Below are 25490 nucleotides of genomic sequence, written 5' to 3' on the forward strand. Positions count from 1 at the left end.
CTCACCCTCCTCGCCGCGCCCGGCGGCACCGGCGCTCGCTGTTCCCATGGCAACGGTACACACCATGGCCGCCGAGCCGCGGGCGAAGGGCGGCCCTCCCCGGCGGCGGGTCCCTCACTCACCTCCGCCGAGGGAGACCGCGGCCTCGCCGCGGCGCCGGTACCGGTACGCGCCGCGCGCTCCCCTCAGCCGCACCGGCGGGGTCAGGGTCGGGGAGCCCGGAGACGCCGAGGCGCCTGCGCAGGCACCTGCGCAGGCACCTGCGGGCGCATGCGCCGCGCGGCGCAGGCCGGGGCGGGCTGGGGGGTGTGTGGTAGCGCAGTAGCGGCGCCGCGGCGGCTGTGGCCGTTAGGTGTGCGCGGCGGTGTGCCCGCAGGCCGGCGTGGTGGCAGTGAGGGCCCCTGCTGTAGCCTGGCCTGAGGGGTGGTGGCTTTCAGGTGGAGGGCACTTCCCCCGCCCTGTCCTGGCCCATGTTTGGGGCATAGGAGCAGGTGGCAAAAGCCCAGGTTAAGGTTGACAAGTTACTCGGTTTGGAAGTGGTGGATGTGACCTGTTACGATACCTTCTCTCTGGGCCCCGGTTTACAGGGTGGGCACAGTGACGTTGAAAGTTTACCACAGTAAAACAAAACTGGGGGACAGTGAGACACTGGCACAGGTTGTCCAGAGAAGCTGTGGCTGCCCCATCCCTGGCAGTGTTCAAGGCCAGGTTGGACGGCGCTTGGAGCAACCTGGTCTAGTGGAAGGTGTCACTGGTCATGGCAGGGGGGTTGGAACTATGAGCTTTCAAGTCCCTTCCAACACAAACCATTCGATGAGCTGGGCACAGTGTAGCAGCAGGTGCAAAACCTCTTCCCTAGGTCCTGCTGGTCAGGCACCGAGGGTCAGATCCCTCATCTTGATGGCTTCCTGCCAGGCCACAAGCTATTGCTCTCCTGCTTGCCTTTTGTTCTCTGGGAGGCTGTTTTCACATTGTCCGTAGCAATGTTCCACACAAATCAGTCCCACAGGCTGGAGAACTTTGTTGGCATGGCATAAGGGGGTTGCTTGCAGTGTCTCCTCCAAGATGCCTCCTGTGCAAGGTCCTACCAAAGGTGCAACCATCTCCGGGTTTTGGGTCCCCGCTGGCCAGGCGCGCCAGACACTTGCTGAACTGTTCGCTCACGTGCCTCCCACTGCTGGGATGGGGACTGTGATCATGGCCTGTATCAGAAAATCTCCAGACATGTAGCAACAACCAAGACGGGTGTGTTGTGGCAAGTGAGTTGTTCATGACTGGCAAGGACAGTCTTTGTTCACCATCTCTGAATGCATTTTGAAATTTATCTAAAAACTGCTATAGGAGGGTGGTTATTACCTTCTGTGAATAATAGAAAACCACAACAAATACAGCTCCATCTGACCAAGCTTCTTCTGTGGTTCTTTAAGAGATGCTTAAGATATATCTGAAAGCACTCTCTGAATAAATGCATCTTGTGTATAGATATTTATATGTAAATATACATGTATTTCTGACTTGAAGTTCCTTTCACTAATTGCTTACAAACATCATAACTTTTACTTCCTTATGTTTGTTAGACAAGAACCCTGTGGACATTTTAAATTTGTATTTCTGAATATTGTTATATGTCTGTTATGCCCCTTTCTTCTAGAAAAATATCCTCTTACAGTTCCTCTTTTGGTTCTGACAGGCATTATGATAGCAGTAAAAAGATCTCTATGTGTAACCCTACCCAGTTTACATAACACATGCCATTATCTCTGCTAGTTTCTACATTATCTCTAATTATTAGACATCTAGCCCTCTTTCTTCTGCAGCCAAGTTCAATACCTCAATACCTCAGAAGTAATGAAAACCCTGTTAGTATTGTACTTGCTTTTCTTTGTACATTCTTCTTTAAAAGCCAAGAGAATGTGTGTTCGTGTGCATGCATGCTATTTTCAGATCATTCACAGTTAGCTCATTCTCTGTTGTTTTCTTCTGAACCTTTCTTTTACTGAGATAATACAAGCAAAGTTTCACAGAAAATGTGTAGATCTATTTCCTGGTAAAGCCAGTTTGAAGCTCTTTTAACTGTTATCATCTCATCATACTTTAAACAAATTTTAAATCCACCCAGTTAAACCCACTAAGCCTTCCTTCTTGGCTTTTTCTTTAATCCTTTTCATTTGCACATTATTTCTCCTCTATTTTCTGGGTCATCAAATTGAAGAGTTAATTTTTTATTCATTTTCTGAGCTTTGGCAGTTACAGCAAATACTTTTTTTCTGTGCTGTTTCTCTGCTATGTCTCAACTGTTATAACTTTCTCACTTAAATCCCTTTTCTCATGGGCTTTTTATTGGATGAACTCTCTTGGCACCTATTTTAAATGCGGGTACTTAATTAAATCTCCTTGTTTGCAATAACACTGCTTTAGGATGGAAGTATCATCAAAACACATAAACTGACTTGGTCTAGGCAAGCAGTGTTTGCTCAAGAGATTGCTGAGGTGAAAGCAGTGTGTTCTGAGCAGTTCTGTCTAACTAATGAAATAACAAAGTATTCAGTTATGTCATATGCATTCAGATGATTTTTCAGATTTGAAAATCATGAAAGGGATTTTGTGCTGGTATCCAGTCTCAATTTTCAGTTTAGCGAACTTAAATCTGTCTAGAAATGAAACTTATCTGGATATCTAAGCATATAAGGCCTATATTTCAGTGCAATTCAGAATTAGTTAACAGTGTTAAACACTTTGCCTGCCAAGTGTTCGTTGATCATACTTGCTGCTTCTTGCTGCTGACCTGTAAGAGCAGCCTCCAGTGCAATTTCAGCAACACAAGTGGCAGTGCAATCCCTGTTTCTTTCCTCTCTTTTCAAAACAAAACAACAGTCCCACCCCCAATCTGGACAAAAATGTTCCTGTCATATTCAACTTTGCATAGACCATCTGGTATGTGCTGTTAAATAAGCTCTGTGTTTCATATCACTCGTAGCTCATTACAAAGGCAGGTGAAGTAGTTCATTTTACGGCAGTTAGAAACAACTCCTGTACTAGATGGCCTAATAAGTTTCAAACAGGTTTATGAAGATCTCCATTATATGCAGCAGGGAAATCTCTGACAGGAAAAGAGTACTGGTTATATGATGAGATGACTAGTTGGTGGATATGGCGAGAGCGGTATATGCTGTTTATCTTAAGTAAGGCTTCTGACTGTCTCCCATTACATCCTCACAGACAAACTGATGAAGTATTGGCCATTTAAGTGGATAGTGAGCTGGATGAAATTTGTCCAAACTGCAGAGCTCAAAGGGTTGAGATCAGCAGCCCAAAATGCAGCTGGAGGCCGGTCATCAGCAGTGTACACTCTCAGCAAGTTTGCTTATGATGCAAAACTGGGTGGAGTAGCTGGTACCCCAGATGGTTGTGCTGCCATTCAGAGGGACCTTGACAGGCTGGAGAACTGGGCTAAGAGGGATCTTAAGACACTCAACAAAGGGAAATGTAAAGCCCTGCACCTGGGGAGGAATAACCCCATGCACCAGTACATGTGAGGGGCCAATTGGCTTGAAAGGAGCTTGGCAGAAAAAGACCTGGGCATCCCGGTAGACACCAAGTTGAACATGAGCCAGCAATGTTCAAAGGTGGCCAACAGCCTCCTGGGCTGCATTAGGAAGACCATTCCCAGCAGGTGGAGGGAGGTGATCCTTTTCTTTGAGCAGCACTGATCAGGACAGAGCTGGAGTGCTGGGTCCAGTCATGGGCTTACCAGTACAACAAAGACACAGACATGCTGGAGTAAGCCCAGTGAAGGACCACTAAGATGACTAAAGGACTGGACTGTCCTTAGTATGAGGAAAGGCTGAGAGAGCTGGGACTGTCTAGCTCAGAGAAGAGGAAGCTCTGGGTGGGATCTTACCTGTGTGTGTAAGTAACTGAAGAGTGCAAAGAAGATGGAGTCAGACTTCTTAGTGGTGCCCAGTGATAGGACAGGAGGCAGTAGACACGAATTGAAATACAGGAAACTCCATTTAAACAGAACAAACTTCTGTGGTAAGGGTGGTCAAACACTGGAACAGGTTGCTCATAGAGGTCTCCATCTTTGGAGGTATTCAAAATCTGGTTGAAAAAGACCCTGAGTGACTTGCTCTAGTTGACTGCTTTGAGCGAGGGGGTTGGACTAGATGATCTCCAGAGGTTCCTGCCGATGTTAAATATTGTGTGATAGATTTTTTTTTTTTTTTTTTTTAATTCCTTAAAATCTTATTTGGATTTTGCTGAAATTTAAGATTTTGGAAATTGCCATCTCTAGCTTGCATTGCTCAGTGCGATTTGGTCACTGTGCCAGCAACCTGCAAACTCTGCACCTTACCCTTACACTGACCAGCTCTTGATTCCCTCCATGCGCACTGTTCAGTCCCATCAGTGAACCCCTGAGATTTCCCGACGTAGTTGTGCTGGCTTCCTAAGTGAAATACCCTTCAGCTGGTACATTTGTGCTGACACACAGCAAGCAAGGACTTCTTGTACCAACTAAGCATTGTAAGCGATCCACCAGCCGCACACCCACTATGCAATTGTCTCCACATCAATGACTGCTTTCATTGATTTCCTGTTAATTCTGCTGCCTCTGCCAGTGACTGGAAATCCCTGGTGTGTTAGCAGAATGCCTGCTTTTCTTCTAGTCTGCCTTTTAACCCGACTAGACAGGCAGGACTCCACATGACTTTGGTGCTGCTACTCAATTTAAAACCCAAATTTCTACAGCCAGAGCAGGAAGGGATGCTTGGGGAAACAGCCTTTTTACAAGAATAAATAATTATGGAAGGAAAATGTGAAGCTCATGGAGGCCACAATCCAATGTAAAGCCTAAAAGCAGAGATAAGACTCAGTGCCAGGTAAAGAAGAAAAGGCAGTTTATTTTCTCACAGGCCACAACCTTAAGTTTAGAGGTCCAAGGCGTTCCTTTTAGGACCGGTTTGTTGTGCACACCTTATGTGTGTTCACTGCGGACAACATACTGAGCTTGTATACTGCTCTTATCATTCACGTAAGCCTATGAAAGATACCAAGAACTGACTTAATCAAAAGAGATTTTGAGGAACAGAGGCAGGGATAGAGTCAAAACTATTGAGATACAGATGCCCTTAGGGAGCTCACTGAACACGCATAGCTAATTGAGGAGGGGAATTCACTGTAATAGGGCTGGTGTATTAACATAGTGATCTTGCTTTCTCAAGGTTTCTACATCAGCATTCTTTGACTTTCCTCCTACCACATTCTCTTATCAAACTGTATCTACCAACTGCTGGGGGAGGGAATATTAAGAGTATATTAAGAGTACTGAAATGTCAGTATTTGCCAAAAGTCCAAAAATCAAACCCAAAACTTTCACAGAGCAGAAACAAAGCTATTGCAAAGCAGTGAGTGAGCACATAGAATCATAGAATGGTTTGGGTTGGAAAGGACCTTAAGATCATCTAGTTCCAACCCCCCTGCCATGGGCAGGGACACCTCGCACTAAACCATGTCGCTCAAGGCTCTGTCCAACCTGGCCTTGAACACCGCCAGGGATGGAGTATTCACAACTTCCTTGGGCAACCCATTCCAGTGCCTCACCACCCTCACTGTAAAGAACTTCTTCCGTATATCCAACCTAAACTTCCCCTGTTTAATTTTGAAGCTGTTACCCCTTGTCCTACCACTACAGTCCCTAATGAAGAGTCCCTCTCTGGCACCCTTGTAGGCCCCCTTCAGATACTGGAAGGCTTCTATGAGGTCTCCACGCAGCCTTCTCTTCTCCAGGCTGAACAGCCCCAACTCTCTCAGCCTGTCTCCATACGGGAGGTGCTCCAGCCCTCTTATCATCCTCGTGGCCCTCCTCTGGACTCGCTCCAACAGCTCCATGTCCTTTTTATGTTGAGGACACCTAAACACAGTACTCCAAGTGGGGTCTCGTGAGAGCAGAGTAGAGGGGCAGGATCACCTCCTTCGACCTGCTGGTCATGCTTCTTTTGATGCAGCCCAGGATATGGTTGGCTTTCTGGGCTGCAAGCGCACACTGCCGGCTCATGTTAAGCTTCTCGTCAACGAGCACCCCCAAGTCCTTTTCTGCAGGGCTGCTCTGAATCTTTTCTCCTCCCAACCTGTAGCTGTGCCTGGGATTGCCCGACCCAGGTGTAGGACCTTGCACTTGGCTTGGTTAAACTTCATAAGGCTGGCATCGGCCCACCTCACAAGCGTGTCCAGGTCCCTCTGGATGGCATGCCTTCCCTCCTGTGTATCAACCAAACCACACACCTTGGTGTCATCGGCAAACTTGCTGAGGGCGCACTCAATCCCACATTCATCATATTGCTTTAAAGCAGTAACATGCAGTATCATTGGAACAAACTCAAATTAGATGATTTTTAGAGACAGTGGAACCAAATGAGTGAGCATATATTTTCAGTAAATACTATATGTTTTCAGTAAATAGCACTAGAGCAATTTTAGATTTCCTGGATAAAAATCAGGAATTCAAACAGCAGTCTCAGTCCATGTGCAGCACAGTTCATACAGTCATGCCAGACCTTCTTTGCGTGTGCTAAGCAGAACATCTGTGAATATGTGATAAACTGGACATGTCCAGAACACATTGCACTTACTGTATGTATACGGGCTGCCTGCAGACCAGAGGTGCTGCACGTCCATAACATGTCAGACTCATTGTTTGGGAGCTCACATTACACATGTGGTTATGCAGAAGGCCATCTGGTTCCATGCACGCATATGGTCTCTAAGCTGTATGTATTTTCCATCCATCTATTCTACATATATGATAGAAGGAATGCATTTGTGTCTAGTATCTGGAAATATCATGGGAAAAAAAGCACTAAAGCACTGCTTTGTGCTGAATTCAGGCAACAGGGTGAAACTTTGCTCGGCAAATGAAGGGACCCACTGAGACCCTTCATTGTTTTTTGCAGGAGACTGCTAAATTAGAGTTTTCCAGTTTGGTGGATATTTCTGTTATTTTTTTCCACTTACAAAGGTTTTGTTTTTACAAACACCTTTCCAACCAGAGCTGCCTCGTCTCTGTTGCCAGAGTTGGCTTTGTAACTCTATTAATGACAACAGTATAGATGGGGAGGGAAGTATGGGCTTTCTCCCAGACAACGTTCATGTAAAATACTGTCTAGAGATCACCATGGAGAAGCACTGCTTTCAGGTTTTGTATTCAAAACAAGGTGGGACCGAATTGGACATAAACCTTATTTGCTGTTCCACCACAGTTAGCAAAGGCCATTGTATCAGGTTCATCTCATATTTCCAGTACATTGCCCAGCATGAAAAGACTGTGCAGCAGGAAATACTTAATTTTGTGTAGCTCACTGGAAACTGAGCACCCCAAATAATGACAAAATGCCCAAATCGACACAGCTTTCCAGAAAGCTGGCACCACCTATTTCTCCACTGTCTCCTTTCAAGCAGCTCATGACTCAGGGTGAATGAGCTATGAGGTTAACAGAAACTTGACATTCAACCCTGAAATTGTTCACAGCATGACTGAAAACTATAATTTGTTCTTGTAGTTTAGCAAATACTTACTGCAAATAGTTAGCTACCATTCATTGTCTCTATGTTCCACTTGCCCACAGTACCCAATATTTTAGGCTGCTCTTTAGATATGAAAGAGTCCTTTCATCTGCCCTAAATGAACAAAAGAGCTCTGCTGTTTGATATATTCTGGGTTTCTGGCAGTGAAAAATCTGCAATGTGGAGGAATAACACATAAAAATAGGTTATTGCAAAAGGTAGAAGTTTTTTAAAATCTGACCCAATATTTACACAGATTTTGTGATGTGACCTTGTACCTCACAGTATACAATGGCTGTTCTACAATATGCAGCAATAAATTACCAGAAGGCAATCTACCAAACATGGCACATGGTATTCAGGGTTAGCCTCCCATAATGCCAGACTTCTTTTGCTGATAAAAGCCTGATGCTCTGAGGACATACCGCATATTTAAAAAACAGCCAAACGTGAACACATCCTGCCAAAACAGCTATGTCGGTAGCACATGCCAGCAGAACTTCTGCCAATAAAACTTTCTAGTTCAAACAAGGCCAGCAGCAGCAGTAACAGTGGTACACAGCCGCAGGGCATCTCGTGAGCAGGCATCTTGGTGGCTGCTTGCACAGTGGCAGCAGTGCAAGAGGTAAGGGGAGGGCCCTGCTGCCCTTCTCTCCACCAACACCCAGGCCAGTGCAGGTTGTAACCCATATCTCCTTCTCTGTGTGCTTCTGCTGCTGGCCTTGTTTGAACTAGACAGTTTTACTTGCAGAAGTTCTGCTAGGACAAACTCTTGATATTCAACAGTTGATCTGCAGACATCTTTTTCATAGGTCCAGTTACACTGATGTTACACAGCACTTCTCAGTAGGCTGCTGTGCAACCGTCCATCTTATTTGGCTTACTCCTGCTTTACCATCAGCAGTCCCATCTCTGCAGTGCTGTGCTGATGCAGCAAACCCAGCTTCCAGTAGGTCATTTTCTGCTAAATGATAACAGGACTCTGTCTACATTCTGTTGGGGGAAAAAAAAATCTTCCACTCTTTTCAGATTCATCAGCAACACAAATGTAGCACTAGACACATGTAGTGACACAGGTACAAACTTCAGTTTGGCTGCTGTAAGTGGAACTTTTCTTTAAAATTTTTGACAAAAGATCATGTACAGCAGTGACAATCATTTTACAAATAAAATACTGACAGGAAAAAAGAAATATCACTGATCATTATTGAGAGATTTTCATTGATTTTGCTGATACTGAACTCTCCAGCTGGAAAAAACGATACGAAGTAGAGAAGGGCTAAGAAGGTCATGAATCTGATCTTTCAGACCCACAGAGAACAGGAATTCACAGAGAATGTGATCTTAAGTGTGGATCATCTACTCCAGGGAAGCTGTGATTTGCTCGAATAGTATGAAAGTGAAAAGAAATTAAATATGAGAGTGGCTAAAGGGTAAAATTGACTGCTAGGGTAGAAATAACTTTAAAACAAGTATTTTAAGTACCAGAGCTAAATGCTTAGAAACCATCAAAGTGATCACTACACATAAGTACAATTTATAGACTTCAAATTTTTATAGCTGTAAAGAGGTATGGAGTTATGGAATACAATGTTCCATACATAGAATTATGAAAATTCTTATTCTAATATTTTAAGTAGGTGTTATTAAATTTCAGGTAATATTTCAGATATGAAATAGTTCAGATTTTGAAAGGCAAGAGTTTGGAAAGTTTAAATCCACTAGGATATGAAATTTAATTTTCACTCAGCTGAATTGTATTTCCTGCAAATGTGAAATTGAAGAATTTGCTTCCTGCTGTTGTGATACCTGGCCTTGAATGATATTTTACTATGCTCAAGGATACTGGTATATTCTTATTCATTACCTTAAAATAGGAAGGAGTTTGCTAATGAAATTTGCTGATGGCAAGAAAATGGGAGACATCATTAGTATGGAGGGGGATGGCAATGTGATACGGGAAAAACTGAATAACCTTGAGAACTAGAGTAATAGAAACAGAATGAAATTTAATAGTGTAAATGGCAAGCGCATGCTGTTGTGAACTAATACAAATTTCTCATAAAAGTTGCAAGGTCATCAGTTCAGAAACAGAAATATGCAAGTTGTGCCTGGAAGTGCAAGTTAACCGCTGGCTTCAAATGCTAAGGGAATGTGAAAAAGATGAATTTGAACCTTGGGTGAGATCATTTCCAGTAGACAGTGCAAGTGAGTGTGGCTGGAGAAGGCAGCCCTGAGAGCCCCTCTGGAGCTCAGTGCCATCCAGAGTATCTGTGTTCAGGTGAGAGGGATTGAGACAGGGATGGGTGCAGAGAAGGGTGGCAAGACTGATCAAGGGACAAGCCTACCGTGGCAAAAGGCTACAGTGGCACAGCTTGTTTGTTCTGCCAAAGTGAAGAGCAATTTATGCTAGAAGACAGTGTTGATTCAGGAACAAATGGGCATTATCTGACCCAGAAAATTCAGAATGCAATTTTTTTTAAAGGTTTAAAACCACTGGAGCGGTAAGATTCTGAAACGGCCTCTCTGGAAGACTGGAGGGGGCAAAACCCAAAATATATTAAGAGCTGTATTAAAGTTGTATAAAAAGAATGGGGTGAGGTGGTTTCCCAAAATAGCTGGAGCTCAGACCCAGTTGTCACATTCAGTATGCCTGTGAAAACTTTGAAGTGATTTAGAAGCCAGTCATAAAAAAAGCAAAAGTAAATAGCCTTAATTTCTAAACAAGCTCTGCATTAGCATGAATTAGATAATTTTTCAATTGGTGAGCCAGTTCTTTGTTTTACTTGGTGATATGAATAGCAGTACCAGTTCCAAGGACAGGATGAATACTTGTGGAATTTAGTATTTCTAGAACTAAAAAAAAAAACCCAGATATTATTTCTCCCTCAGCTAATACTAAAGTTCTTAGGGTGTTACTTTTGCCAGCAGATCCCTTGCTGTCAGACCAGTTGCCTGCCTTACTCGAATGGATTGCCATTTGAAAGCTGAGAAAAGAGGCAGTGTAGCACTGTGAGCCTTGAAAAGAAAACAACTGTTTTCGCTTTGTGTGTGTGTGTGTTTTCTCTGTTATGGTTTGTTGTGCAACAGCAATAATCTCTATTGCTTTGTAGTATACTCACAATAAATGGCTTTTTAGATTGATTACATGCCTCAACTTTGCTTTGGCTATTAATCAATCTCAGCAGCTGTTTATTGCTTTGTACATTACAAAGCAATAAAGATTATCCCTTAAAGAGCTGTTAATGCCTCATGGAAAAGTTTGAAAACCATTATTTTTAGAAATAGTACTGCTGATATATAATTTTCTGGCTTTTCTTTCTTCCTTCCGTGTTATTTTAAGAGAGCTCAGTGTTTGTGAAACACACAACCATGTGTCTACCATCTTTGTTGCTTTTCTGGATTCCTTTCTATTGCCTCGCATATCTTTCCTAAATTGCCAAACACGGTGTTTCATTGCTGACAGCGTTTTGTGTAATGGTCCAGATTCATCCCTACTCAGCAATGGATTCTACGTAAGAAGGTAACATCCCCAGGACATCCCAGCATCAATACTATTCCTGTTCTTCCTCAAGTTTTTGTATCAAGTAATAGTTTTAGGGCTTGCCAACACTGAAAATGAACCGGTAACAATCTAGCAACATATTTATGAATGAAAAGCTCCCTGAGTGGACACTTCTATTCCATGATAAATGAACTAATGAAGAAGACATTCTTTGTTACCTTGAAACAAGGACCTCTATGTGGGGTGTGATTCTATCCTATATGCAAAAATATAATTCTACCTGTAGAAGTACAGTGGCAAAAAAACACTTCCCGGCAGCAGCTGCAGCTCAAATATTTATAGGTATTTGAGTAGTATTTGCATGACCTTGTGACTGTTGTAGATGTGCTCTTTTCGTACTTGTACCAGGCCCACCTCCTTTTGCATCCTGCTGGCCTGCTCAGCACCACCTCCGAAGAAAGGTTGGGCTAGTCTGGATTTTTGCAGCTGCTGTTTTTCATCACTTCTTGTATTCTACAACCTGCCCCTGAGCACTGAAAGGAAGGATTGGGTGAATTATTTTTGCTTTTGTCCTTGTCCCTGTGCATATCTGCCCAGCAAATTACAATCTGGGCCATCATTTCTGTCTTAGTGCACAGGTGATTTACTGTCAATGTTAAACCACAAGCTCAGGTTTTGCAAGGTTTTCTGTGGCCTCCTGTCAGTGCAGTCTTCAGTCATGATGTAAGGAAAACCATTCTAGTGGTGAGAAGCTGGGTTACATTCAGTCACCTACTTTTTCTACTTCAGGTATCAATGAAAGTCCAGGGTGTGCACAAAATTTTGTAATAGTTAACCTCTCCTTCAAAATTCGATTATTATCTGCCTGTTCTTATCACAAATACTAAGATCGCTAATCAGCCATTGGTTGATGCTGAATTTGGTTCCAATCTCATTCTCATTAATAATAAAAATACAGAAAATGCCTGGAACTAAGTAGAAATATTCTCACATAGATGTAGTGTAACCTAGAATATTGTGCTGGTTTCAGCAGGGATAGTTAATTCTCTTCCTAGTAGCTGGTACAGTGCTGTGTTTTGGGTTTAGAATGAGGACAATATTGATAACACACCAGTGTTCTAGTTGTGGCTAAGCAGTGGTCAGGAACTCTTCAGCTTCTCATGCTGCTCTGCCAGCAGGTAGGCTGGAGGGTACAAGAAGCTGGGTGGAGACCTAGACAGGACAGCTGACCCCAACTGACCAAATAGATATTCCATACCGTATGGTGTCATGCTCAGGATATACACTCCGGGGAAAGCCAGGCAGGAACTGCTGGGCATCGGTCAGCAGAGGGTGAGCAACTGCATTGTGCATCACTTGTTTCTATATTCTATATTCTGTATTCTATATTCTAATTCTATTATTATTTTTTTCCTCTTCCTTTTCTGTCCCATTTAACTGTCTTTATATCAACCCACAAACTTTACTTTTTTTCCCAATTCTCTCCCCCATCCCACTGAGAGGGGAAGGAAGTGAGTGGCTGTGTGGTTTTTAGCTGCCTGCCGGATTAAGCCACAACAACTATGCAAAAGTAAAGAAAAAAAAATATACACAAAATGGCAAAATTAATTTTGTGACAGAAAGATTATCTGAGCATAGAAGGAATAAAAGGGAAACACGGTGAAGAAGAGGAAGTAAGTGTGAAAGGGGGGATGAAATCCCTCCCCTTTCTTTTTCCTTCTAAATGACATCTATTCTTAAGATTTTTGAAATCATCAAAATATTCCTAGAGGATACAATTTCACATTTTGTTAGTAGTGGAATGCAGCCCATTTCATCTTATGAGTCTTCAGTTTTGTAAAATCAGTTACAGAATTAGATCCCGCAGACTGGCATATGTGAGAGGAAAAGACTCAGTCATCTAAGAACAGCTATTTATAGTAGGTGTATCAGGTGGAATGGATAAATAAAGTAGGTAACATGCCATGGTGAATTTTCCTGGAGAACCTCACGTAGAACATCTAGAGAACTTACTGTAGACAGAGGGTATGTAGTGGAAGATTACTTATCTTTTGAGACATCACCTGTCATCATCCTTACTTCTGAGAAGAAGATACAGAATACAGGCAGAGCAAAGAAGTGCTCATAAATGATACAAAAATTCCCATTCAGCAAGGTTCAATATAATCAGAAAGGCCAGCGTCGCCAGATGCTATGAGATGCTAATAGTCAATGTTGCATGAAAAGAGCCCTAAAAATAGCCCTGTTATAGATCTAGTAAGGTTTTTCAGCTACATTTAGGTCTAAATTTGATGGAAGTAGAGTAAGTGCAAGTTGCTAAGACCAACACTACAACATGGTCTAATTTACTTTAATTTCCACAATATAAATACTTTAAAAGTATATCCCTTATTTTGAAAGCTGAGGTTATGCTTCTGATGCGTAGACAGATTGGACACAGATAAAGTATTTTCATTATGCAAGGTAGCTTGACTGTAGTACCACTGCCTGCTGCAGTGTCACTCAGCCTGGTCCAGGCAGGATGCACTTTGCAATTAGATTAGACTATCGACAAAGATCTCTGCAGATACATGTTCTTTTGCTATTCCCATAGTGATTATGAGTTTCTGTTTCTTTACTGCAAAAATCAAGCAGGCCTCTGGGCATCAAACGACAGAACCTTGTTTGCTCTCTACCGCTGGTTTAAAAGTGATCAAGTCCTTCACGCATTAAAAGGATTTGGAACAGATTCAAGCAATGAAAATTTGTCCAAGATGTTTAATCTCTGTAGGTACAGGAGGTCAGTCGGTAACAAGACTATCATTAAGTGTACTCCAGAGACACACTAGAAATACTACCTTTCTAGTTTGGCATATGTTTAACATAGTCAACAGACAGGAAATAAGATAATCACACCCTATGGGGTGTTGCAGCTGCTGACACCTTCATTCCAAAACCAGGGTAACTTTGAAAGGCAGGTGTATTTGGTAGGATAGACTGTGAGAAGCAGAGGAAACTGAAGGTACAAGAAACAGGATGTCTAGGTGGGAGGAGTTTAAATCCCTGGTATTTCTTTTAGTTGTCGTCTTTTATCACACCACTGTTTTAGACAGTGCTTTTCTACATTTCTGCTCTCCATTCACTGGAGCAAGCCCACACAAGGGAAAAATACAAGAAGTTTTCTTCAGTAGGCTCGCAAATGCTTTCTAACAGTCTCCAGCTGTGATACAAGCAGAACAACATAATAGTAATAAATGTGAGAAGCAAATAAGGATCTCTTACTTTACAGCTGCAACCCTAAGACTACAAATATGTGGCAAAAGATAACTTACTGCCAAGCTAAAGCCAGCCTGACGTGCTTTATGGTGATGTAGTATATTGACCAATACTTCTACTTCCTTGGGTGTCTGGTCATCTTCAGGCTTGTGTGTAACAACAATTGTGTGTTGTCTCTGGGATGGAGTATCATTTTGCTAGTGTGTTCATACATCATCTAACATTGTGAAGACCTGGCCATGACTGGACTCCAGGGTGTTACTAGTCTGCAAGAGATAGATGAACCAAACAAATGAAGCTGAACCGCAGAGAATGCATTCAAGGTGAAAAATAAGAATGTATTGGTCACTTAAAGCAAATTTTCTGATTTTATGATTTTTAGAAGACAATTGTTGGAAACTTTCCAGATACTGTTTTTCCTATGTCAGGGGTTATGAAAGGAAAGATATTTATGAAGAACCAGTAGACTTCTGAAGCAGCTGTGCCCTTCCTTTGAAAATTTGACCACTGGCTAGCTAATCAAAAGGGAATTTTGGAGCCATCAAGTTCAATAGAGAAGTTCTCTCTTCATACTCTGGCAGCAATGTCAAATGCTAATAAGAGAATACTTTTTTCTAGTCCCAGGGAGTTCAAACTGCAAATTAAATGTGGAATCTAACAGCAGCAGCAACAGCAACAACAACAACAAAGCATGGGAATAAAAAATAAAATAAAATAAAATAAAATAAAATAAAATAAAATAAAATAAAATAAAATAAAATAAATACCCCCACATCACCGCACAGTAAGGATTTATTATAACACATAGTAGAAGATGAAGACTGTCTGTCCCATCTCTTGAAGGCCAGTACAATAAATCAAAGCCAGAAGTGGGGTGTGCAACCACAGTTTTGATTCCCCAGTGTGACACCTTCCTTCCAGTTGGATGTGAGGACTGAAACGTTCCTCCAGCAAAGGCTGGCAGATAGAGATCCTCTGGGTTATTGCAGACCATGCAGGCAGCAGAGCCATTCCTCCCCTGTTTCAGGCCTGGCCATTGTTAATCATCCTGGTTAACAATGATCATTGTTAATCAAAATGTAGTCAGCAGAGCCCCACCATGTTTTATGTAAAACCTGGTTTCACTTTAAAAATAAAATTAAGCATATTCAATTGATAGGAGGTGCCAGCCCTGAAACAGGTCTCAAGGCCCTTGTGGAAGAGAAATTCTGTGCTACATGAGCAGGTATGGCTTTTGTGGATCTACTTTGCAACAACAAGGGTCAAGTTATTGGTTAGTAAAATTCTGGCTGACTAAAGTGAGATAACAACCAGAAAGATCACAGCCTACAACACTGCATGGATTCTTCATCTTGCCTTGACTGTTTTTTTATTTCTTTTTTAATCAACAGCAATAAAATATCATCCCATGTTTTAAACATGTGGCAAATAGTATTTTGGAAGATTCCTCCACACCTTTTTCTATTGTCCGTTCTAATTTTTCCTATCCCTGATATCAAAAATCATTAATTTGTCCCCTAGATCATAATTTCAGATAGAAAATTCTTCATGTTTATTGTGCCTTTTCATGTGGTTTTTTTTTTCAAGTATTCTTCTACTCCTTAAACCTTTGGACATTTATATTTTCATCGTTTCTTCAGAAGTACAAAGCTAGAGACACATTTTCTTCAAATGAAAGCTGAGAATCTCATGAGAGTCACTTGACCTTTTGAGCTTATGCATTAATAACTATGATAAATACCACAAGAGCCAAATGCAGCCCATGATAATGGACTTAGCTTGGGAGACTACATTCTCCCAGGCCAGACACAATCCCTAACACAAGCCTTCAGTGACACTCCACACTTGACCTTGAACTTTGCCCCAACGTGGTGGAGCAGCTCAAGAAACTCCTGCTGAAAAGCCACAAGGAGGTGACAGAACAGGAACCTGGGCTCAGAACTCTGCTGACATGCTAACAGTAACTTCCCTATTGCATGTTAATGTGAACTAATGAATAATGATCCAAAGGCCAATTTTCAGTACACCTTATATTTATTTTTCATATAGAACTTCTGACTTCCATTTTTCCTTTGTGAAAATTAAAGTTTGCACTTAAATAAAGTGATTTAATTTATATAAAAATACAAACTGTTCTACAGTGGTAATTAGTGGTGTTTAAAAAATGGTCTAACCTGGAAAAAGGCCAAATCAAAACTGCAGAGCTAACATGCTTGTCCTTCAGGGTACTCAGACTGTTTCACTTTGTAAGGTGAAAATAAAACAAACATCACCAGGCAGGTTTTCCCTCTAAATAGAAGGGGTGAACATTATTACTTTGTCTCTCACTGCCATGAATATTTGTGATTAAAAGAAAAGGAAAGAAAGAGCGTGTAGTTTGGGAAAGTGAAAATAGGCCCTCATCTTAGTGATAAACAATTCTAAGTATTTTGTGTCAAATTATGGTTTGTCATCCCTAGGGCACAGGACAGCTGCAATAAAACAAATAAACAAAACTAGTAAGAAAGTCAGCTAGTTACAATACCATTGTAAGGCTCAGGGATTTAATGTTAAGGGCTCCTTGGACTCACCTGGGGTGTGCTACTTGGTTACCTGCATGATTGCAGGAGTACACGGTAAAAGGCGTTCACCTGCTATACAACTTTTAAAGAAATGGTCAGACTGTCACTCACAGAATCATAGAATGGTTTGGGTTGGAAAGGACCTTAAGATCATCTAGTTCCAACCCCCTGCCATGGGCAGGGACACCTTATCTAGACCGTATCGCCCAAGGCTCTGTCCAACCTGGCCTTGAACACTGCCAGGGATGGAGCATTCACCACTTCTTTGGGCAACGTGTTCCAGTGTCTCACCAACCTCACAGTAAAGAACTTCCTCCTTATATCTAAGATATATCTGGAGATGATTCTGGACACTGTACTCGTATACTTCCTGATAATGGACATAATTGCTTCCCTTGTTTATTCTCATTTAACAGTATAAAGTTACAAACTTTACAGTGGTACCTGTATTGCTGTTCATCAAAAGGGAGAGGGGGATACAGACGAAGGCCAGTGTCTGCCACAGTTTTGCTCCACGTTTAGGAAGGTGAGTAATATTGCATTTTTAGATGGTTGTTATTTCTGAGCTAGTACTGCTGTGAGGAGTAATATGGAAAACCTTGTGTAAAGGAGACTTCACATGTAGTTAAAAAATTACCACACAGTATATGCTGAAGGGTTTTTTTTACTGTATCCTATGCCTTTTTTTTTTTTCTGTATATGAAGTATAGAAATTGCAAACATTTTTTCCATGAAATTTCTTATGATTTTACCTGGAGTTGAACATCACTAGGTACAGTCAAAGGGTAGTAATTAGTGGGGCTAAATCCGACTACTGAACAGTCACCAGTGGTGTTTCTCAGGGTTCAATTCTATAGTCAGTTCTGTTTAATATATTTATCAATTATCTGAATGCAGGTGTTAAATGCATGAATGCGCCATTAGCAAGTTTGCTGATGGCACCAAACTGGGATGTGCTGTTGACTCTCTTGAAGGATAGGAGGCCTTGCAAAGGGATCTAGATAAATTGGAACACTGGGCTCTGTTTAATGAGATTAAATTTAACAAGTCCAAATGCCATACTCTGTACCCAGGATGGAGTAATGCCAGGCACAGGTATAAAATGGGAGCAGAGTGTCTGGCAAGCAGCCCTGCAGAAAGGGATTTGGGATTGCTGGTAGACAGCAGGCTCAATATGGGGCAGCAGTGTGCCCTGGCAGCCAAGAGAGCAAACCACATCCTGGTGAGCATCACAGTATAAGCAGCCAGTCAAAAGAAGGGATTATCCCACTGCATTCAGTGTTGGTACGGCCTCACCTGGAATACTGTGTGCAGTTCTGGCCCCACCAATACAGAAGGAGGTGAAGGTAGTCAAAATGCATCCAGAGATGAGCAACAAATCTGGTGACAAGTCTGGAAGGAATGTCCTGTGAGGAGCGGCTGAGGACTTTGGGCTTGTCTAGTTTGGAGAAAAGGAAGCTGAGGGGCATCCTCATTGCTCTCTACAGCTTCCTGAGGAGGTGGAGAGGGAGGTGCTGAGCTCTTCTCCCTAGTAACCAGTGATAGGATGCATGGGAATGGCTCAAAGCTGCATCAGGGGAGGGTCAAACTTGACATTAGGAAGCATTTCTTTATGAGAGTGTGGTCAAACAGTGGAATAGGCTTCCTGGAAGGGCAATCAATGCCCCTAGCCTGCCAGTGTTTAAAAGGCATTTGGACAATGCCCTTAATAACATGTTTAAACTTTTGGTCAACCCTGAATTGATTAGACAGTTGGACTCAATGATCATTGTAGGTTCCTTCCAACTGAAATAGTTATTCTAGTCTAGTCCATTCCATTCCAGTCTGTTCTAACTATAACACAGCCAATGCAGCAGCAGCAGCAGCAGCAGCAGCTGCCATTATCATGATCTTGGCTTGTTGGGATCACACAACCTTGTCTACATGAGACTCTGACCACTTCTTGACCAACTGAGCTATTGCAAGCATTGAAAATAAATTCAGCAACCTGATGTAGATGATGTTGTAGATCTGGCTGTGGTCAAGGGGGAAAGATGTGCAGCATGGCAGCACTCAGAGATTGATATATTGGGCTGAAATACATTTTGCTGAAATATGGGCAGGAAAATTAAACACTGACTTGAGCTAAGATCATTCCCCGTGAATTGTCAGAGGGCTGTTATGGGACTATGTATGCAATTAAATAGCTGCAAGGAGATATTATCAGCCTCTGTTATGTGTGCCAGCTGGTGTGGAACTACAGAAAATAATGGCAGAGATAACAAATCTATGTTATGGGAGTGGTGTTTATACGAAACTGTACAGTATCTGAAAAGGCTAAACCTGCCTTTTCACTTTAGGACGGCAACATTTTGGGGTAAGGAAGATATGTATTGATATTTTAGTTAAGGCTTAAAATCTTTTCTCTTCCATTATATTTCATTCCAGTTGCTGGAGGCTAAATATTATTTTAGTTGAAGTGGGTTTACCAGTCAGCATGCATTGCTAAGTGATGGGCTCCCCAAAAGGTTGCCAAGCCAGTTCACTCTGTGGCACAATTTCTATACTGGTAAACTAATCAGGGGCAGGGCATTTAGTCTGGATTCTGGTTTGCCACTACTCATACTGTTAAATCATTAGACTGATACCTGCCATGACTTTGGCTCAGGCACACTTGGGACCTCAGCTGTAACCAGGAAGGATTACCACTGGGCACTTTGGCTGGTTCTCACTGTAAGAAGCAGAAAATACAGCTCAGTTACAGAGACATCCTTGGGCAGATATTATGAAGTGAATGCATATTTTTTTTTAATGATTTTTTCTTGTGTTTACCCAGAATCCTTGGGGTGAAATTGTGACTTCATTGGACTGAAAGACTCACCAAGGATTTCGGTGGGACCAGGATTCAGCTGATGGGCCTGGAGACATTTCAACCCGTAGTTGCAGCATATGCCATGTTTCCCATTTCTGCATGGAGCCTAAGTGTCTGTGCAGTGCGAAACTTCTATAGCATTTGATACTGGCTAACTGGCATAAAAATTTAGCTAGAGATGACCAAGCCTTAGACACAAAAAAATGTTCCTTCCATTCTCTTCTCATTTTGCATTTTGAGGGAATTTCTGATATTTTTCATTTCCTACCGCCAGAGGAATATGGCCTGCTGAGCAGTAATTCCATTTTGGTAGCTCATCCTAGCAATTTCCAGTAGCAGCATTTCCTATGTAGTCATATTTATACTGAAGGAGAGCATTATCTAAATGCACCATATTTTAAATAACTTCAATTATGATGCTGTCACTTTTTATAACGGATGGTACCACAGAAAAACAATAGTCCATCAGTGTACCAGTGTAAAAAATTAGTTGTGATTGGGTGAAAAATTAAGCATTTTTCCTATGATTTAAGACATTGGAGACAAGGTCTTTCATATAAAAAGTAAAATTTCAACAATAAATCAGTAAAAGCAGCTTTTAGATGTGTGCTCTATACTTTCATTAATACTTTTTTTTTTATATTGGTTGAGTCTCTGTTTTGTAATTAACTTATCAAGGAGTAATGGTCTAATTTTAAAAAGCTGACTGGATGACAGAAATACTATTTGTTGTAAATTGAAAATATTTCAGCATCTGCCAAGATTAGATTTCTTTAAATTACCCTTTAAAAACATTGATTTCTAATACTGTATTTCCTTTTCTCAATAAAATAGAAAAATGTGTTCAGAGAAAGCTGTTTTTAAGGAGGCATTGCTGAGAAACAAAGCAATTCCAGTAATATTAATCCCTCTCTGATGATCTGCCAAAAATACAGTCTCCATTTAATGCTACAGGTTTGGTGGGTAGTCATTTTTTATTATCCACCAGACTGAGAATCTGAAATTAAATGTTCAGCAATATTTGTATAAATAAAGGAGCCCCCAGCTCTATACTTTGACATAACTAGGACACTCTAACGTAATAACTATATAAAGATTAATTCTCCCAAAAATTAGTGCCTGATAAAAACATATGGCATGGTGTTTACCAGGAGAAAGAGCTCTGGACTCATACCTAGGCTTGTTGCCTTCATGGCATATGATCAGTGCCACTTGAAGGATGCCCAGTAATGCCCTTTGGATATATCATTGCGGTTATCAAGGAAATATGGAGCTAAATGTAATATCTGAAATATCCTTTACCTATGCTAACCTCACATTATGTGGTTGATATTAGAAGCCTCATTAAATTCATTTATTCTGTTTGGAAAGTAACAGTTGAAATGTCTGTACTTGGACAGACAGGTCTTTGTAGCTTGGTTCCCTCTTTCCCACAGTGGCCAATTGTGGGTGCTTATGAAAAGCTTGTTAGACATCTAAATTGATTCTTTCCAGAACATATCTTGTAGCTCCCAATAATACCAAGCTGGGGATTTCTTTCTAGACCACTGTATTATAGTCTTTGATAGGCCTCTCAGATTGCTCTGACTCCTTTTTTAACCCATTCCCATTTTTGTTACCATAACAGTATATGTATTCTACATCCAATTGTACATTACAGGCAAAATTACTTCCTTGTGTTTTGAACCTGCCAAATGAGAATTTTATAGACTCCACTCAGTTCTTTTGTTGTTAGAAGCCATACGTGATTGCTCCCTGTCTGCCCTAATACCAGTCACCATTTTCATAGATTTCTTTCATAGTAGCCCCTCAGTTACCCTTTCTCCAAACAGAAACATCTAAGTCTGCTTGCTTTTCATTCCTCATATGGAAAAGTTCCGCACCTTCGATCATTCCTCTTGCTCTTTCTTGTAACCTAGACAAATAAGAGATAGAGAAAAGTAGAGTGCTATACCAATGTTTTCTGTTTATTCTCAGTTTCTTTCCTTGGGTTTTGCCTTTCAACTGTGACTATTTTAATCAAACTGGTCAAAATGATTCCATAGCCTCTTTCTTGAATGGCAAATGTTAGTTTAGAAACCATTATTGTATTGAAAAGTTAGGATTTTCTTAAATAAACCTAATTTTGTCAGCTCTTTTCCCATTCAACTTTTTATGGGGTCCTTCTGCAACACTTTACAGCTGGCTTTTTATTTTAGTATCCTAAAGAACTTAGTATCAACCTCATCACCATATTCTTCACCTTTTCAACATCAATTACAAATAAAAGACCAGCACCAGTGAAACTGTAACAAATCTCTGTTGTGAAAAGAAAAAAAAAAAATTGTACTTTTATCCATTGTTGCATAGCTTTTAAACAGTTACTGACCCACAGATTTTGTCTCTTACCTTGTCAGAAAATTGAGTATACTAACAAAATTTCTTTGATGGAAAATAATGAGAGTACACAAAAATAAAAGGGGTTTTCATTGGTAAAACAAGCCCACACAGAGGTAGGATGTAGCATATCTCATCCAGATGATGGAGTGTTGCAGAGCATCTTAAATGTGCAGTAACACACAATAAGGCTTTAATGGAGCCTCAGGTTCCTCTACAAACTGAGCTCTTTTCTCATCTATTAGGGATGTTAATATAAACCAGGTCCCTGATGCAGCATGGCTAAAGCTTGGGCTGTGACCTGTGGGTTTGCAAGTTATGGGAAAGCCATAGTTCAGTAGAAAGAAGATTGATGAGAAAGATCATCTTTACCATCAAACTTACTGCTAGTAATGGTCATAATTCAGGAAAGCACTAAACTGAGTGGGACTTGGTCAGAAGTAAAAATTTAATTTCTGTAGCCTGCCCTGTTATTCATGGTACATCCAGAGATCTGTATTATGATTTTTGGCTCTAGTGCTGGAAGAATGGTATTCCTGAGCTGGGGGAACAAAGGACAAGCATTGCTCAAATACCACATTCCCATCAGGTCTGGGATTTTCAAATATTTCTAGGGAGGAAAATCCCACAATCTGCTTTCGTAGTTGTCTTGTCTTTCATCTTCAAATACGTTATTAAATTTCTTTAATTATAAAAATACATTCAGCAATTATGCTTAAAAAAATCTTGCATTTTTTGGGAGGGGGAGGGTATACTTGAACTTTTGTGACGGCACAGCCAGATGGTGTCCTTTAAGAATCTGGTGAGATTACACAGCTTAGAAAATCTATTACTTTAAGTATCTAAAAGTATACACAGTTACTGAGGTTTTGAAACTGCTCTGTCCTGATATCACAGCATTCCTGCAGTGAAGGTTAATCCAGTTTATGGTCTTTTGGTGAGGGTCCAGGTAAACACTAAAAGTGCTGGTTTTACAAACACGGTAAGAAGAGGGACTCCATAGCAATTTGAGCAATGGAGAAACAGTTTTGTGAATAGAATCCTGAATCAATAAGTTTGATTTTTCTTTCAGGAATATTCCATAAAAATCTCTTAAAATACTCCCTAAAATCACATGTTATTTTAAAATTAATAAAGTAAAAAATAGATGTATTTCTGTAATATCTAGGAATTTTGTCATGAATGATAAGCCAATAGCATTAGATGTTTCTCTAAATACTAAGCAAAATAAGAACATTCTTGGTCACAGAGATTTTGCAATCTAATTATTAGCAAAATGAGAGGTGAATGCAGAAAGAGAGAGGTGGTGTTTATGAAGGAGTGGCTATGATGGTAAGTATAAATCCCAGAATGTCTGCAACTAGATTCCTATCATGACAGGCAGTTTGGAGAGTGACTGGAAGAAAGATAACATTTAAAATGGTCTACCATACAGGTTTGTAAAGGACTACTTAGACTTCAAGACTAGTGAGGAAGAAAGCATTTTGAAGCATGAGTTGAAACTCAGACAGGGAAAGCAGTATGGAAGCATTGGCTAAGTAAAGATAGGAACCAGCTTCCTTGAAAACCAGGAGAGAGAACAAAGGGCTTCTCAGACCATTGAAACTGACTTTTATTAGTAAAGCTATGAGATGGAAAAGGCCCAGATAAGCTTAAATTGTTTGAGAAGACTGAACTATTTTAGGGATAACTTAGGGGAAGAATCAGGCAGTTTTACACACTCCAGGGATATGAGGACCCTGAAGAGACCAAAGGCAACACCTGAATAAAGAGATGATTAGTCATCTAAGTCAGCATAGCTTGCAAGAAACACAGAGAGCTGTTTTATTTATGTGAGGAAACAGAGGACAATGGGCTAGATAGGTCAACTGGCCAAGATGTTATTTTGCATAGAAAACAGATCTGGAATAAAGAGGAAAATGTTCTTACTACATCCATGCACTTAGCCTCAGTTAGCCTTAATTCAGTTGCTCATTTTAGCTAGACACAAAGTTGCGTACTTGTAACCCCTACACGTGCTCGAAGAGACCACTGTGCCTACCAGGTCGCTCCCCATTGAGCTATGATCCTGCCTGACTATCACTGCACTGGGAACTAGACTTTGAAGGGCAGAAACTGGGAGAGGAGTTTGGAGAGAGTGTGCAGGAAATACCTACCATTAATTGATCCTGGTTTAGAAACTTACAAGGCAGGCTTAAACTGACTCAAGAGACTTTAGCATCTAGTGGTTTAGGTCAGGATGGGCTAAATGCATGCATTAATTATTATATATAAGTGAATATGTGTGAAGGAGTGTGGATATTCATTACCTCTGTGAAAGAGTGATTAATAATGCAAAGAGCACTACAAATTTACAGAAAAGTGGTTATGCCTACTTCCCCTTTCTTTGCTGATAGGACTGGTGGTTGCCACTAGTCAGGAGGAGTAGTATTAAGTGTGCTGGTTCCAGCTATGCAAGCTTGGTCCCAGATGTTCCTGAAAGTCCTCCATGGTCAGGTGTCCTTGAAGGCAGGGCTGTTACTGTCCTTCAGGCTGAGGTAGAGACCACCATCCAGATTGGCTGATCTTTACTGGTTGGTAATCTGCTCTAAAGTGTTGCTTAATGACGGCTGTAGCGAGTCGCTGGGCAAGTATTATTGTATTAGGTTAGTTCTGTTATTTCCACCAATTATGTTTCCTTCATAAAACTTCCCCTATCATGCTTTTTCTAACAAAAGTTACATCCCTTACAACTACATAACAACATAATGAAGGTCAAACTGTGGGCCTCTAACATCCGTGTGACTACTTGAGTGATGTCAGCTCAGTAAGCCAAGACAAGGAAGAGGCAGCTGAAAACTGCAGGGACTTTGCCTGTGCCTTCGGAGATAGAACCTGCTGTTCTGGCCTAAATAATCCTCTTCTGCCCCCTCTTCGTTTTGTAACAGGAGTCACACCAGCATCATCCTCTTTTCAGCAGAGAATAGAGGCTACAGCACAGCCATGAGGAGGTTTTTTTCTAAGCAGAATTGAGTTGATAGAGGAAGGCAGCTGTAAGGTGGGAAGGAGACAGTTGTGGACTTCGGAAGCAAGCTGAAACTCCAAGCACATGAGGAGCCTCCCCTGGGGTGGAAGAGACAGGGCAGGTTAAGAGAAGGGAAAGAGGCTGAGTATAGCCTCCCTCTCCTCACCAGGTCTGCCACAGACCCACGACACCCTGCTGGCTTCTCCCAGATTCCCTCCCTATCCTTACACACATCTCCCAGATGCCTCACAAATACTCTCTGAGATTTCTCTTCTGACGCTCAGGAACCTGCTCCACTGCCGTAGAAGCTGAAAAATGGCAACTGCAGCCAAGGAGCTTTAAGCTGCAAATTCCTAACAGCATTCCAGCCTGGAGGCT

General features: G+C 41.4%; 1 protein-coding gene and 2 long non-coding RNA genes across 8 annotated transcripts in view; 1 reads left to right on the forward strand and 2 right to left on the reverse strand.

The window, feature by feature from the left end:
- ARMC2 (armadillo repeat containing 2) overlaps positions 1–256 on the reverse strand; it is a 69820-nt gene extending 69564 nt beyond the window's left edge. For 3 of the 5 annotated variants that reach the window (XR_003991792.1, XR_003991791.1, XM_030489238.1), the window contains exon 1: positions 123–256. The gene's annotated coding sequence lies outside the window, so the exon portion shown is untranslated. Of the gene's footprint in view, positions 1–63; positions 83–122 lie in introns of those variants that run through there. The other 2 variants (XM_030489236.1, XM_030489237.1) reach the window with 2 other exon arrangements.
- LOC115609272 lies at positions 1–20308 on the forward strand. Its single transcript, XR_003991794.2, has 3 exons — positions 1–165; positions 17298–17407; positions 19697–20308. It is a non-coding gene; the product is annotated as an uncharacterized LOC115609272 (long non-coding RNA).
- Positions 15095–25490, reverse strand: part of LOC115609273 — a 19074-nt gene continuing 8678 nt past the window's right edge. The window contains exons 2-4 of one of the 2 annotated variants that reach the window (XR_003991795.1): positions 21616–21647; positions 19509–19591; positions 15095–15368 (exon numbers count right to left, since the gene is read on the reverse strand). This is a non-coding gene — a long non-coding RNA (uncharacterized LOC115609273). Of the gene's footprint in view, positions 15369–18885; positions 21648–25490 lie in introns of those variants that run through there. The other variant, XR_004389925.1, reaches the window with a different exon arrangement.

This window comes from Strigops habroptila, chromosome 6 (assembly GCF_004027225.2).
Source record: "Strigops habroptila isolate Jane chromosome 6, bStrHab1.2.pri, whole genome shotgun sequence".
Taxonomy (NCBI): domain Eukaryota; kingdom Metazoa; phylum Chordata; class Aves; order Psittaciformes; family Psittacidae; genus Strigops; species Strigops habroptila.